Source organism: Rhinolophus hipposideros (assembly GCF_964194185.1).
Source record: "Rhinolophus hipposideros genome assembly, chromosome: 13".
In the NCBI taxonomy this organism is placed as follows: domain Eukaryota; kingdom Metazoa; phylum Chordata; class Mammalia; order Chiroptera; family Rhinolophidae; genus Rhinolophus; species Rhinolophus hipposideros.
In genome coordinates this window covers 34734602-34747552 of record NC_138059.1, presented here as the reverse complement: position 1 = coordinate 34747552, position 12951 = coordinate 34734602, and the positions used below count along the sequence as shown (strand labels likewise).

The window sequence follows — 12951 nt, the reverse complement described above, 5'->3', positions numbered from 1 at the left end:
CCCCTACCTCCCAGTAACGGGACCCTTGGTTTTTAACTGGGCTAGCATTGCCAGATAAAATATAGGACTCTCAGATAAATTTGAATTCCAGATAAACAGTAAAAATTTTCTTATTAGGAGTATTACCTCAAATTCTGAATGAGACATACTAAAAAATTATTATTTATCCAAAATTCTAATTTTACTGGGTATCCTGAATTTTTTGCTGTTAAATCTGGCACTGGACTTCCCTGAATAAAGATGGTATTTCTTAGTTTCCCTTCAAGTTAGGTGAGACCATGTGACAAAATTCTGGCCAAAGGGATATAAATAAAAATATTTTTAAAAGGAAGTAATGTGTGCCTCTCTCTTTCTGCTTCCTGCCTGCCTGCTGAAATGTGAAGGCAATGCTCAGGCTCCAGCAGCCATTTTGGACTGTGAAGTGATCTGAAACATGGAAGCCACTCAGCTACAAGCTAGAAGGAGCCTGGTACCTAGAATATAAGCAAGAAATAATCTTCTTATTTGAGTCACTGCTGTTTTGTTTTATTTGGGGTTTTTGTTTGTTGTTTTGCTACTTGTAGCTGAAACTAATAATAACTAACACACTATGTCATCTAATTTTCACTCAACCTTAAAATAAGATATATTAGTTCTTGCCAGACCAGTGGAGCAGGAAGGGCGGTCATGAGAGTCAACATCCGTCACAACAAAGACTGAAAGTTCGGCGCCAGGAGTCCAAGAGCCAGGGCATCTACATAAGGCTGCTGGTCAAGCTATACAGGTTTCTGGCCAGCCAACCAACTTCACCTTCAACCAGGTGGTGCTGAAGAGATTGTTCGTGAGTCGGACCAGCTGGCCACCTTTGTCCCTTTCCCGGATGATCCGGAAGATGACGCTTCCTGGCCGAGAGGGCAAAACTGTTGTCGTTGTAGGGACCATAACCAGGAGGTCCCCAAACTGAAAGTGTGTGCACTTTGTGTGGGCAGCCGTGCCCGGAGCTGCATCCTCAAGGCCGGGGGCCTTCAACCGGCTGGCTCTGGACTCCCCCAAGGGCTGTGGCACTGTTCTGCTCTCTGGTCCTCACAAGGGCCGAAAGGTATACAGGCATTTTGGCATGGCCCCTGTAATCCTGCACAGCCACGCCAAACCCTATGTGTGCTCCAAGGGCCGGAAGTTCGAGCATGCTAGAGGCCAAAGGGCCAGCCTGACTACAAAAACTAACCCCAGATCCTGCCTTGTTATTAAAAAGCTTTTAGATGCTGACAAATATATATATGTATTTATATTTGTATATATGTATATTTATATATATAAATATATATATTTGTATATATGTATATTGTATATGTATATTTATATACGTGTGTGTGTGTGTGTGTGTGTGTGTGTATTCCACATTTTGGCAAATAGAATCCTGAGGTTGGGAGAAATTAAGCAGCTCAGCCAAGGTGGTCACGTAGTAATTGCTGAACTAAGTTTTAAAACCTAGTGTATCTGAATGTTACCTTGAGCTCTTATTTTTCTGTACCACAATACTTCTCTAGGTGGGAATTTTTTAAATCAAATTTCTAAGGTTTTGCTTTGCATGTCTGGTATCTAAAGTATTTAGCTTTCTCCCTCATCACAAATACAGAATATAGACCTTTCTGGCATCTGTTAGTGTTATATGATCTAGACCTTCATCTTTATATCTAATATTTGAGAGAGCTGCACCAAAGGACACAGTATTTATTTATTTCCTTTAGGGTCTCTAAAGAAATTTATCTGGTCTGTATTTTAATAGTTCCCTGCAAAATGTCTTAACTGAGTTATGATTCAATAGGAAGTCTTCAGCGTTTATACAGAATCAGTATTAAAAGGCCTATTTGAAGAATGGTTCTGTGTCTATTGGAACATATTGTGTTACTTTCTGTTCCTTGTAAAATACAATTTTCATGCAATACATTTCACCTAGAATTTACTGCCAGAAGAAAACTTAAAAACGTCTATTCAGGCACAATTCTGTTTTTGTGTGTTTGTTTGTTTTGTTTTGATTTTTTTGCCGAACATGATGAAAATAAGGGTCTAACAATTATTCTTTTGCTTTGGAGCTAAATCTCATGCTCATTTTCAAATCGTTCAACAAGCCCAAATACCAAAATATTTACGTTTTTTCTTTCTTTGTTTATCTATTTTTTTCTGTTTCTCTAAGATTTGTTCTTTCTTATTTCTAAATTATCCATTTTAGGTTATATTTTTATCATTATTGACCACGTAAAATCTGCCTTCATTTATTTAACAAATATTTATTCATCGCCTCCCTTGCATACAGCACTTGCCTGGAAGGAAATAGGCTATAGGCTATAAATTCCTGAGTCTTTGCTTATAACTAAAGATCATTACTTTCTTTTGAAAGGGTTTCACAAACCTCTACCAAATAATCTGCTCCAGAACTTAGGTGAAGATCAAAATTCATCCCAGTATTTCCTAAAATTCATTTTTTTTCCTGTTTTGAAAATTGAGATATTTGCTCCATTATTCTAGAAGAAATGTGGCAGCCACAAATTTCAGGCCCATTAATAGGACAAATCCTAGAGAAAATTGTAAAGAAAGCAACATTTTGGTAGCAGCCTTTCTGCTCCTTTCTCTTTTTGCCATGTGGCCCTTCTCTGGGTTCCCAAACGCTGATTACTTATGGGCCCTCTTCTCACCTGCTTCCAGTTACCAACATCCTTCTCAAAGGACACCACATACATTATTTTTATCTCTTTTTGAACATCACCTTTTTCTCTCCCTGGGGACAATGGAATCTTTGCCCTTATAACAAATTAGGGAACAAAAGGCTTTATCCTCATTAAAGGAAATGTATACACTAGTGAACAGGTCCAAAAAATGTGCAAAGTAAGCCCTGAGGGCCTTGGAGAAAGCAAGAGATCAAGGGAGGCCTTCCTGGTGTCTGAAATGAGGCCAGGGAGTCAGGCATCCTGGAAGCCTGTGTTGTCCTGCCCACGGATGTGCCTGGCAGGTTCATGTGTTCATGGTGATGTAGCCTGATTGGTCAAATAGTACTGAGCTTTCCGAGAGTAGAAAAACAACCAAAAAGACAAATTGAGTCTTTTGCTAGGCCAGGGAGATGGTATTGAAAATTTTATTTTTGACTCCCGCCCCTAGTGAACCTGCATTTTCTGCTATTTTAAGCTGAAAGGAGAGACCAGGAACAATCTATATTCTTGAAGCTTGCTCCTGGTGTCAGGCCTCGTAGGGATCTGCTTGACCTCTCCATAAGTTCACTGCCCTCATTTGGTGCTTCCCCTTAGCCCACATTCTCTTCATGGAAGATGGAACTTGGCACTGTCCCCTCCTAGCCTCACAAGGGTAGCCCACCTGCAGCGACATGCAATGGTTTATAAAGCATGTTCACCAACTCTGTGAGGAAGGTGTATAAGCTCTGCTTGACTGTTGAGGAAACAAGTTCAGATAATATGACTAAGTGGCCTAAGGTGAAAAACAGCAGAGTTGGGACTAAAAGACCATAGCTTTAATCCCAGACAAGAGTTATTTTCAGTTTTCTTCAGCTAACCGTGTTTGCTGGGAGCCAAGCAGATTGGCTTCCTCTCATAAACCTGGCCCTGGCAGATCCTTACCTCGTCCCCTTTCCTTCCCCCGGGTGCTTTGCTCAATCTTCTCATGTCCTGGCTAGCAGTTTGTGGAACTCACTGACTAGGCTGTGAGTTTGTCAGTAGTGGGGACTGTCTCGTTCAACACTGAGTACCTCATGCCTCACATGATAAGTGAATAATAAATAATAAATTAATGAATGAACTTGGGGCTAGGCCCTCAGTGCTGTCTCACAAACATGCTAAGAGCACTTTGGTCCTTGTTGCACCCTGAATAGAAAAAGCAACAAAATCTTTTTCTTGGCAACATTATCTCTACTGCTATATTCATTGTATAAATTAGCAGGCTTTGGACGCTGTGGGATATTTTAGTGGGAAAGATTTAAGACAGTGGAATAATGTCTGCCTAATCAAGTCCACATCGGAAAAATCAAACAAACTAGAATATTAGTTTTTTTTTCTGTTTTTGTCTTAACAGATTTGGAACTGTGGTCAGTGGAAACAGCATAGTTTGCAATAAAAATATTCCTGGCTAGCCAAGTGATACATCGGGCCAGTCACGATGAGGGAGAGAATGAACTCTTTCATTCCTCAGCAGCCTAGGAGAAGGCCTCTGGGTGGGTCTGCCCCTGAAAATGTTTGTGAAGTGTCATTCGAGTAACTCTAGCAGAGCTGGGATGATGAATTTCATAACTGAAATCAGGAACCTTGTCCAGAATAAAGTTTGGATGTTTTTATGAAATCATGGAACGGAAGAGATCCTAAGTGAGGATAATTAATCTACCCCTCCACTGTTCTGCAGGACAACACTGAAATTATCCTACAAATTTTGCTATTTTTTTTTAAATCTCCAGAATAGGAAACTCTTAAAGCCTCCCTGGATAATCCCTTTAAATACTTCACAATCTTCATAGGAAGAAAAGTTTTCTTCTTTCTAACCCAAATCACCCTTGCTGAAATTCAAATTCATTTCTCCTTGTTTAGGGATCAGGCCAAGGATTTAATGCCTTGACCAATTTTCATCAATACATAAAACAAACTTACTGGTATTTAAAAAGATTTTCTGAAGTATATTTATTAGCACTCTTTGTTGCAAGTTCCAAATACCCAAAACAATGAAGATCATTTAAGCTGAGGATGCACGGTCTAGGAATGGAGTCCCATAAACAGCTAACTAGGACATGAGAATTGTGAGCAAAACACTGGGAGAGTGAAGGGGGTGGAGCTAAGGACCTTTGATCCCCACAAATGGAAAGTACAGACATAAGTTGAATGTTGACACACAAATAATGTCAGTGAGGGCTTGGATTCTTTTTTCTATTCTACTTTCCACAGGGTCAGAGTCATCTGAAAGTTATTTTTCTCATGGTAGCAAAATAGCTGCAACAGTTTCAGGCCTCACATCCTTATACCACACAAACTCTCCCAAGCAACAGTCCTGAAATCCCCTTTGATGAGACCAGCTTGGGTCAGATGCCCATGCTTGAACCAGGAAGTTAAATGTACAAATTGGCTTGATTTCATCAGTGTCTACCCCTGGACCTGGGTGGTCAACTTCCCAGAAATATTCAGGCTTTGTGGGGAAGGAGAATAAAATGGAACGTAAATCTCAGTACTATTAGGGAGAGAAAAGGTGGGCAATTGGATGTTGGGTAATTGTGAAAACAAAAATTCCCCAAGGTTAAAAAAGGTGATATGATTTTTCGCATCTAAGAAATCTCCTCAGACCTGTGGCTTGTCCACTTAGAGACAGAGTTTTATAATCCCCACAGACCAGTGTCTTCCACACTTCCCTGATGATGAGAATCGTGGCGTCCAGCAGGACGAGGGTTGTGGGGAGCAAGGAGGGCGGCGCAGGGTGAAGAAAAGACAGTAGCTGTGAATAGAGTTAAAGTGTGAGGACCAAGGGACCGGCAGCCTCAAAGACTGGGTTGGGGTACCTAATCGGGCCAACGTATTAGCTTTTATTAGTTAGATGGGGAAGCAAAGGAAATAAAGCTTGTCAATCTCAAGATCTGTGAATTCCATACACTATAATAGAAAACTGATTCAAGCCAATCACCCTGGCCTGCAGGCAGCTGCACCATAAGTCTCAGGATAAGTACTTCCCCAAGGGACAAAACCTATATGCATATGAATAGATGGAGAGCACATCATTTAATCTCTTTCCCTGCAGGTTTTGGGAAGGAATACAGCCACAGAGGCAGAGGCTTTCCTTAGCTTGGGGAAGGTGGAGGGCTGTGCCCACCTATAGGAACCCTGTGGGTTCTCCTGTTGGTCCCCACTCAACTGCACCTGGCTTGAGTTGTCCCCCACGTGGGGAATCTTACTCATCATTGGCTGACCAGCCATCTTTTTGGGGCCAAACAGGGAGACTGGAGGTGCAAACACAAAGTTAAGCAAAGTCCCTGAAAGGATCCATCGCACAGACGTTCCTTTCTTTGGGGGAAGGTACAAGGAGACAAACGGTTAGGCTGCTGCATGGTGACAGAGAATCATCTGGGGCTATTAAAGATGCAGGCCCTCAGGTTCCTCCCCTGGAGCTTCTATCCCATAGGTCTCGAGTGGGGACTGAGGATTTTAATTGAACACATTCTCCAGATGATGCTTTGAGACCAGCCCACACCCACAACCAATCCTGCACATGCTCATTCTGCTCCTAAACGCAGGGCCGTGCACTGCTGTTGCAAAGATCTTTAAGATGAGGGACATGCTCTAATTATAACAGTTCAGTAACATCCATTAGACTTTGGAAAGGTATTTCTGGACCTGGTCGTTGTGAGTATTGGTCATGAGTCTGTGGGTGATAAAGAAAATAATTGCTAACTGTTGTTGAGCACGAAGTCTGTGAAGGATGCTGAGCTAAGCACTTTGCATGAATTTTTCTCCTGTAAATGATGCATCTCCTTCTGTAGAGAATTTTCAGATAAAGCAGAGACCACCATCCTTCTAAAACATTCTTATTAAGAATTAAGGCACCTTTAGAATATAGAAAAATTGGGATCCCTACATAATAACAGTTTTATTTAGTATCTGTTGTATGAGAAAATACATACTATCAAGAACTCACTATTTTGTCAACATTTCTTTGGTTTAAGTTACATTGATCAATTTTTAATGTACTGGAAGGATTCCTGGGATCCAAGTCCGAGAAGCATCCAACTCTCTGGGAGGAGAAAGCTGGACCTGGAGAGTGGTTGGGATCCAGCTGTGGCTGCCTCAATTTTTGCGTCTCTCTGTTTGTTTGCAACACTTCTCCCCCAAAATACCCACTTTCCACACGTAAAACAGGAAGATGATGTTGCCCAATAGTCCCCAGTTCATAGCACCTCTGGACCAGTCACTTGCACCCAAAGGCTATCTTTGAATCCTAATTTCAAGTTCTAAAAGGGAGAACTCTGATCACCTAAAGCATAGGCCAGGCATCCACCCAGGTCCAATTAGCTGGGAAGAAGAGGGCTCAGGTGTTACAAACAAGGGCCAGGGGCCAATTTCTACTGGGAGGAGAAACTTAATCCTCAGAAAAAAGTCCTTGGAGGCTGAGAGATGCCCTACAAAAGGCTGTTCATACAACTGCTATGAATTCTGTAGCTCTTAAATGAATTTTAATTTTTCTTCTTCCTAGAGGCATCTGGAAACATTTGAAAAATAGTGTGATGCACTCATGACTGCCTAGACCTCCTGCAATAACCCCTCAGTCCTCCTTGGTCCAAGGCCAGCATGTGGGAGCCCAGAGCTTTAGAAAATGAGGAATAAACAGGATGATTCTTGGGAGTACTTGACCTCTCTGGTCACATCCCCAGGACTTTCCCAAGGGCCACCCCTTTTCCCCCTGAACTGCCTCAGAGCCTGCCTGGCCATGGGCTTCGTGGCCAGTTGTAACATTTCAGCCTTCGATGGCAGCAGACTGCCCACTTCCTGGCAGCTCCACGCTGCAGGAGACTAATAAAATGAGCTCTGATGAATGGATGGCTCTGCAGTAATATTGAACTCACAGATTTATTCTTGTCGATAATTTGAGTGGAGTAGACCAAAGGGACTTTTAGCAGTATAACTAGGAGATAAAATTCTGATGAATGAAGCATTTACCTTGTTGCTTAAGGAATAGTGCATAATTAAGAGGGTTGTTGACCCTAATTGAAATGATGTTGCCAAGGTGAACCAAATTGCAGTTCTGGACCAGAGAGAGTTTCTTGCCAACAGCAGGCTCTTCTTTCTGTAAGCAGAAGAGCTAACTTTGGTTTGGCAAAGTTAGAAATGAGCTTTGCTAATGGGGCTTTTAAATTGGATATAGAGCTAGATCGAAAGAGTGCTATATGTTAGATTCCTAATAAGTGGAAGGGACCAAGACAGAATCAGGGGACCTGTGCATTCCAGGCCTCCATTCAGGATCTACTGTCACTCTAATGGCTGCCCAGGCCAGAGGAAGAATTTCCAGAGAATGTAAGCACCAAAAAATTGGTGCCACCACAATATGTAATTTAAATATAGTAAATATAGTAGTAAACCTTAAAATTAATTCAAGGAATTCTAATGATGTTCTGATTTTTTTTCTACTATGCTAACTTCAATGCATCTTTTAGAAATATCTAATTCCTTCTAAAAAACGATATTTTAGTTCCCGTCTTGGGAAACCAGCACTGTGACTGAGTGAGAGAAGGAGCCAGGACTGGCAACCAGCACAGCTGGGTCCTAGCATGGCTCTGCTTCTCAAGCATCTGTGGGACCTTGGGCAAGTCACTTAACCTTTACAGGTCTCACAAAGGTCATCTAAAAGATGAGGGTTCCTCACCAGGCAGCTGTGAGGATCAAAGGAAACATCAATGGCGCTTCATAAACTTTGAAACACTGTACAGATACATAGAGAGGGCCCTGTTATCTGAATACTCATTACGCAAGTGCCTGAAACACAGAGTGGCTCCAAAAAACAAAAGGTTTTATATCACAAAAATATTCACTGCTAAAGTACAGTACTTAAAAAACTGGTTCCTATTCCAAACCTCCTTACAATTAATATAAGCATCCCTTCCTACCAGAAGAGGGAGGTCTGCCCCTTCCTGATGGTCTGATGCCCACTATATCTGACCATATTTGCAAAAGCAGTGCAAATGGATGGCAAAATAAAATTGCAAACCTTGCAATAAATGAGAGATTTCATGAGATTAATGAAAGTGATATTGGAGACTGCTCAATTCAGTCAGTTAAGCCACTGACCAAAGAGTATGGACAGAGGTAGCCAGTTACCTAATAGAGAAAAAAAGAGGAAGGCTAGTGATGTTTCAAAGAAAACCATTTGAAAAGCAAGGGGCTCTTAGCAAAAATGATTTTTAAACAAAACAAAATAAAAACCTCAAGTATTCTGCAAAAATTACTTCTTTTTTTTTGGACTGTGCTACAAACATTAAATGTGAAGAATTTAGTATCAGGTACACATGTAATTTTTTGGAAATTTTTCACATATAAAGAAATGTTATGGGTAATAGACTTATTGGGGTTATCACTTTGTGAGGTATATAAATATTTAATCACTATGTTGTTTTATACACCTGAAACTAATTTTAAAAATGTGATTAATTCTTTAAAAATTAGCTGAGAGTTGGTATTGTGACCTAAAGTTTGTTCAACAGAAAATAAATTTATTTTTATAAAAGTTTTTATAAAGTATTTAATTTTCTAGACAAAATCACAAACAATGGTTTAGTTGTGTTTGGGGCTTTTGTTTTGTTTTGTTTTGTTTACTATTTACCATGATCTTTTGGGCAATGTTTTAAGTGGATCACTTTCAAGTAGTATTTTTTTTTCTTCTCATATCAAGGATCTCAGATAAAGAAGATTTTTATAATTTTTGAATTATTGCTAATTTTATTTTTCCCAGGCTCCCTCAATGGAAACGATGTTGACAGTGTCAAGCCCAGGGGAGGGAAAGCAATGAGCTTTTAAGCTCTTTGGAAATGACAAGGCCCAAGGTTCTTTCAGAGATAAAGACAAAATGGTTTGGAAACAAGCCACTGAGTAGGGAGACCAATTTTCTGGGCAGCATTGATGCTGCATGCCAGACAGGTGCAGAAAGCACTTGGAGAGGACATGGCAGGGACCGGCTGTGAGGAGTGAATGCCTCAGGCTCTGTACGCGCAGACCACCAGGCTAGACTTGGCTACTCCAGCTGGCCTGGCAAATGCATGCCATGTCCTCTCCAGTGGCTCCATTGGCCCCTCCCCAAACTGAAGAGGACCAAACATCAACAAAAGAGTTGGGGTTTCAGGACACTCTTGGTGACCCTTCATTGAGGACTTAACTTGGATGCACTCAGCAGTGCTCCTTGGAAACAATAAGGCCCTACCTGACCAGCAGGTTGAGGAATTCAACAGATTGGTCCTTGGTACTTTATCCCTGCAGGTCCTAGGCCACCAATCAGAAAAGATATGCAGGCTGAAGGTATAATTTCAGGGTGCTGCTAGGTGAACCCAAGTTCAAATCACAATTCTATTGTCTTGCTAGTGGTGTAACCTCAGGCAAATTACTTAATCTGTTTAAACTTCAATTTTTCTTCCGTGAAATGGGAAGAGTGTTGCTAATAGGTCTATTCCCCGAGAGGAAGATTTATGTGCAGGTGATTTATTTAGGACATGCTCCCACCAAGGGAGATGGGGAAGCAGGCAGGGATGGGAAAAGTCCAAGCAAGATAGTTTCACAGGCTGATCGTCCAGGGCACTTGGGTCCCAACTTTCACAAGTGAGCTGGGCTTTCGTGCTTCTGTACTGGTCACTCACTGACTGACGGCCTTGGGGTGCAGTAAACTCCAGATACTCAGTCTCTGCATTGCGGGCAAAGTGGCCCCAGGAGCCCTCAGGCAGACCTCTGACAAGAGTCACAGGTGCCAGCTATTGGAAGCATCGCTATAGTAAGAGACCCAAGGATCTGGTGCAGAGGGGGCAGGGGATTTGTGCCCAGTCCTGTTGTTGTTGTTGCCGCTGTGGTTGTAGTTATAACAATATGATTGTCATTCTCTTAGGCACTCTGCCAGGGAATCTGCACGATGAGCTGCAGCTGAGGACCTGGAGGTCAAGGCCCCCATGCGGGTAAACAATCCATTCTAATGCACATGAAAGGACACTAACATTTATTGAGCACTTACTGTTCAAATGTCAGGCACTGTGCTGAGCGCTTTACATGAACTGTTTCCTCTACTCCTTGTAACAGCCCAATCTGGTAAGATTAGTATCTTCATTTTTGTGGCTATGGAAATAAGATTCAGAAAATCAAAATAAATCGTCCATTGTCACACAGTAAAAAGCAATGAAGCCGAGACTCAAATGCAGTCATGTTTAGGTTCTAAAGCAATATTCTTTCCACCTAAGCATCAAAGGCTGCTCCTAGTACGTGACACGGCAGAGCCTGCCTGCCCAATATATTCTGAGTGGCAAATGTGCCCAGCTAGAATAATACATATCTCAGCTTCTCTTGCAACTAAGGATGACCAGTAAAATAAACGAAGTCATTGTTTGAGGCTCCTTTAAATGAAATGGATTGCATCAAGAGGAGTTCTTTTCATTCTTCCCCATTCTTTCTTCTCCTGCTTAGAACACAGGTGTGATGGCTGGTGCTCTATAAACCAGGTTAGGACATGGAAGCTCGAGGCCTATAGACAAGCTCTGAATTTCTTCTGGTTATATGGACTTATTTTATATGAGAGAAAATAAACCTCCATATTATTGAAGCCACTTTTATTTCTGTTTCTAGCAGTTGGATCTAATTCTAACAGATACAGATCATACGACATTTATGAGCATTTTCAAGCAAGACTTTACGATCTTGAATCATAGTAAACTACCCACTTGCCCCTTCCTCCATCCTAGGAAAATGGTACGCATCTTTATGCTAAACAGTTGAACCCATAAAGTTCCAACACTTTGCTTTCTAAACATCAACAGACAATGTCAGATAAACTGCAGGCAGCCTGAAGTTCCAGAATTTCCAGGGTAGGTATGATTTCTTACTTTTTGAAACTGGGCACATGCTGAGAGACAAAAAGCCCTGACCTGACAGGTTCTTGGAAACCCTGGAATCACTACCACTATCACTTAGGTTTCTGTGCCTCTGCACATATTACTCTTTTTTGATCTCCGACAGAAGTTGCAACTGGCTTCTCCCCAGGAAAGCAATAGTGTTTTCCTCTATATCTTGCAGTCCCCTATACTTCCCACCATTCATCAGCTTGTTTCTCTGATTGCAGTCCCAGGAAACAGAGCATGACTGAAGACATGACAATGACTTCAATCTATATTCTGCTGCTTGCAGGAAGAGTTGATCAGAAGCTTCAGTCAATAGTGGCACCTCCTTGGTCTCAAGCACAGCAGAAGGCTTACATCATCAGGGATAGTTTGTTAAAGCAAATTTCACATGCAACTGATTCCATCACCTTGGGACACAGTGGTGGAATAAATAATCACCGTACACATTTTGTTAGCTATGCCTTGTTAGAGAAGGATGTTTGGAAACGGCACCCTGAAGGCTACTTATCTGTCAACGCTCCTTTTAAGCATGGTAAGCGCTCCAGATTGGCTTTTCTAAAAAATTAGTTGTTGCCATGGCCATGTCCAACTTCTCCTGGTTACTAGTGTTGTGGGAGCCAAGGGAGGGATATAAAGGCCTGAGCTCACGTTCAGAACTTGCAGCTTCAAGTGATGGAGGAAAGCAAGGAAGAAGTTTCTTTGAAGAATGAAAGATGGATCAGAATTCTTCCAAAGAAGGTTCTTGACTTCAGCAGGACACAATTCCAGCTCAAATCACCGTGTATTTCTATACCTTTCTTCTCTATGTCTTACCTCCCTTACTCTTTAGGACACATTTGACTAACTCTCCTGGGACCATCTCAATACAACAAAAATACATTGGTGGAAAATGGCTCTGCCCTCAATGGGCCAAACTGAGTCAAAGGTAGAGTTCCTCTTAATTGTCTCCAAGCAGGTCTCTGCCTGGGGACCTCCCTTAGGGACCCTGGCCCTGCTCCACCACTTGAGGTCAGGGACTGGTCACTGAGCTCTCCATTCCCCAGGCACAATACTGCATTCGGTACACAGTAGGTACTCAATACACAAATTAAATTAAAATGGAATGTCGCACCCTCAGTTTGGGCTTCTTTTAACTGTGCATAGTTCCTCTGACATGAGAACCACCTGGCAGGCCCTCAAACACACATTCTAATCTATCCTCACTGTATCAGGACAGGAGCTTTCCAACTAACATTAGCAAAAGGTGAAGGACAGAATGGAAACTATTAATGATATTGGTACTAGGCAACAGGACTAAGATCTCCTTTATGGCCTGGTGAGTTATAACCTCATAATAGTCCTGTCAGGGGATAACGAGGAAT

At 41.7% G+C, this 12951-nt stretch overlaps 1 pseudogene across 1 annotated transcript; it reads left to right on the top strand.

Annotated features, from left to right (window-relative positions):
- The first annotated feature begins 666 nt into the window (after window positions 1-666).
- Window positions 667-2541, top strand: LOC308506543 (large ribosomal subunit protein eL18-like; annotated as a pseudogene). Its single transcript has 2 exons — window positions 667-1258; window positions 2506-2541. The product of its transcript is annotated as a large ribosomal subunit protein eL18-like (transcript).
- The last annotated feature ends 10410 nt before the right edge of the window (window positions 2542-12951 follow it).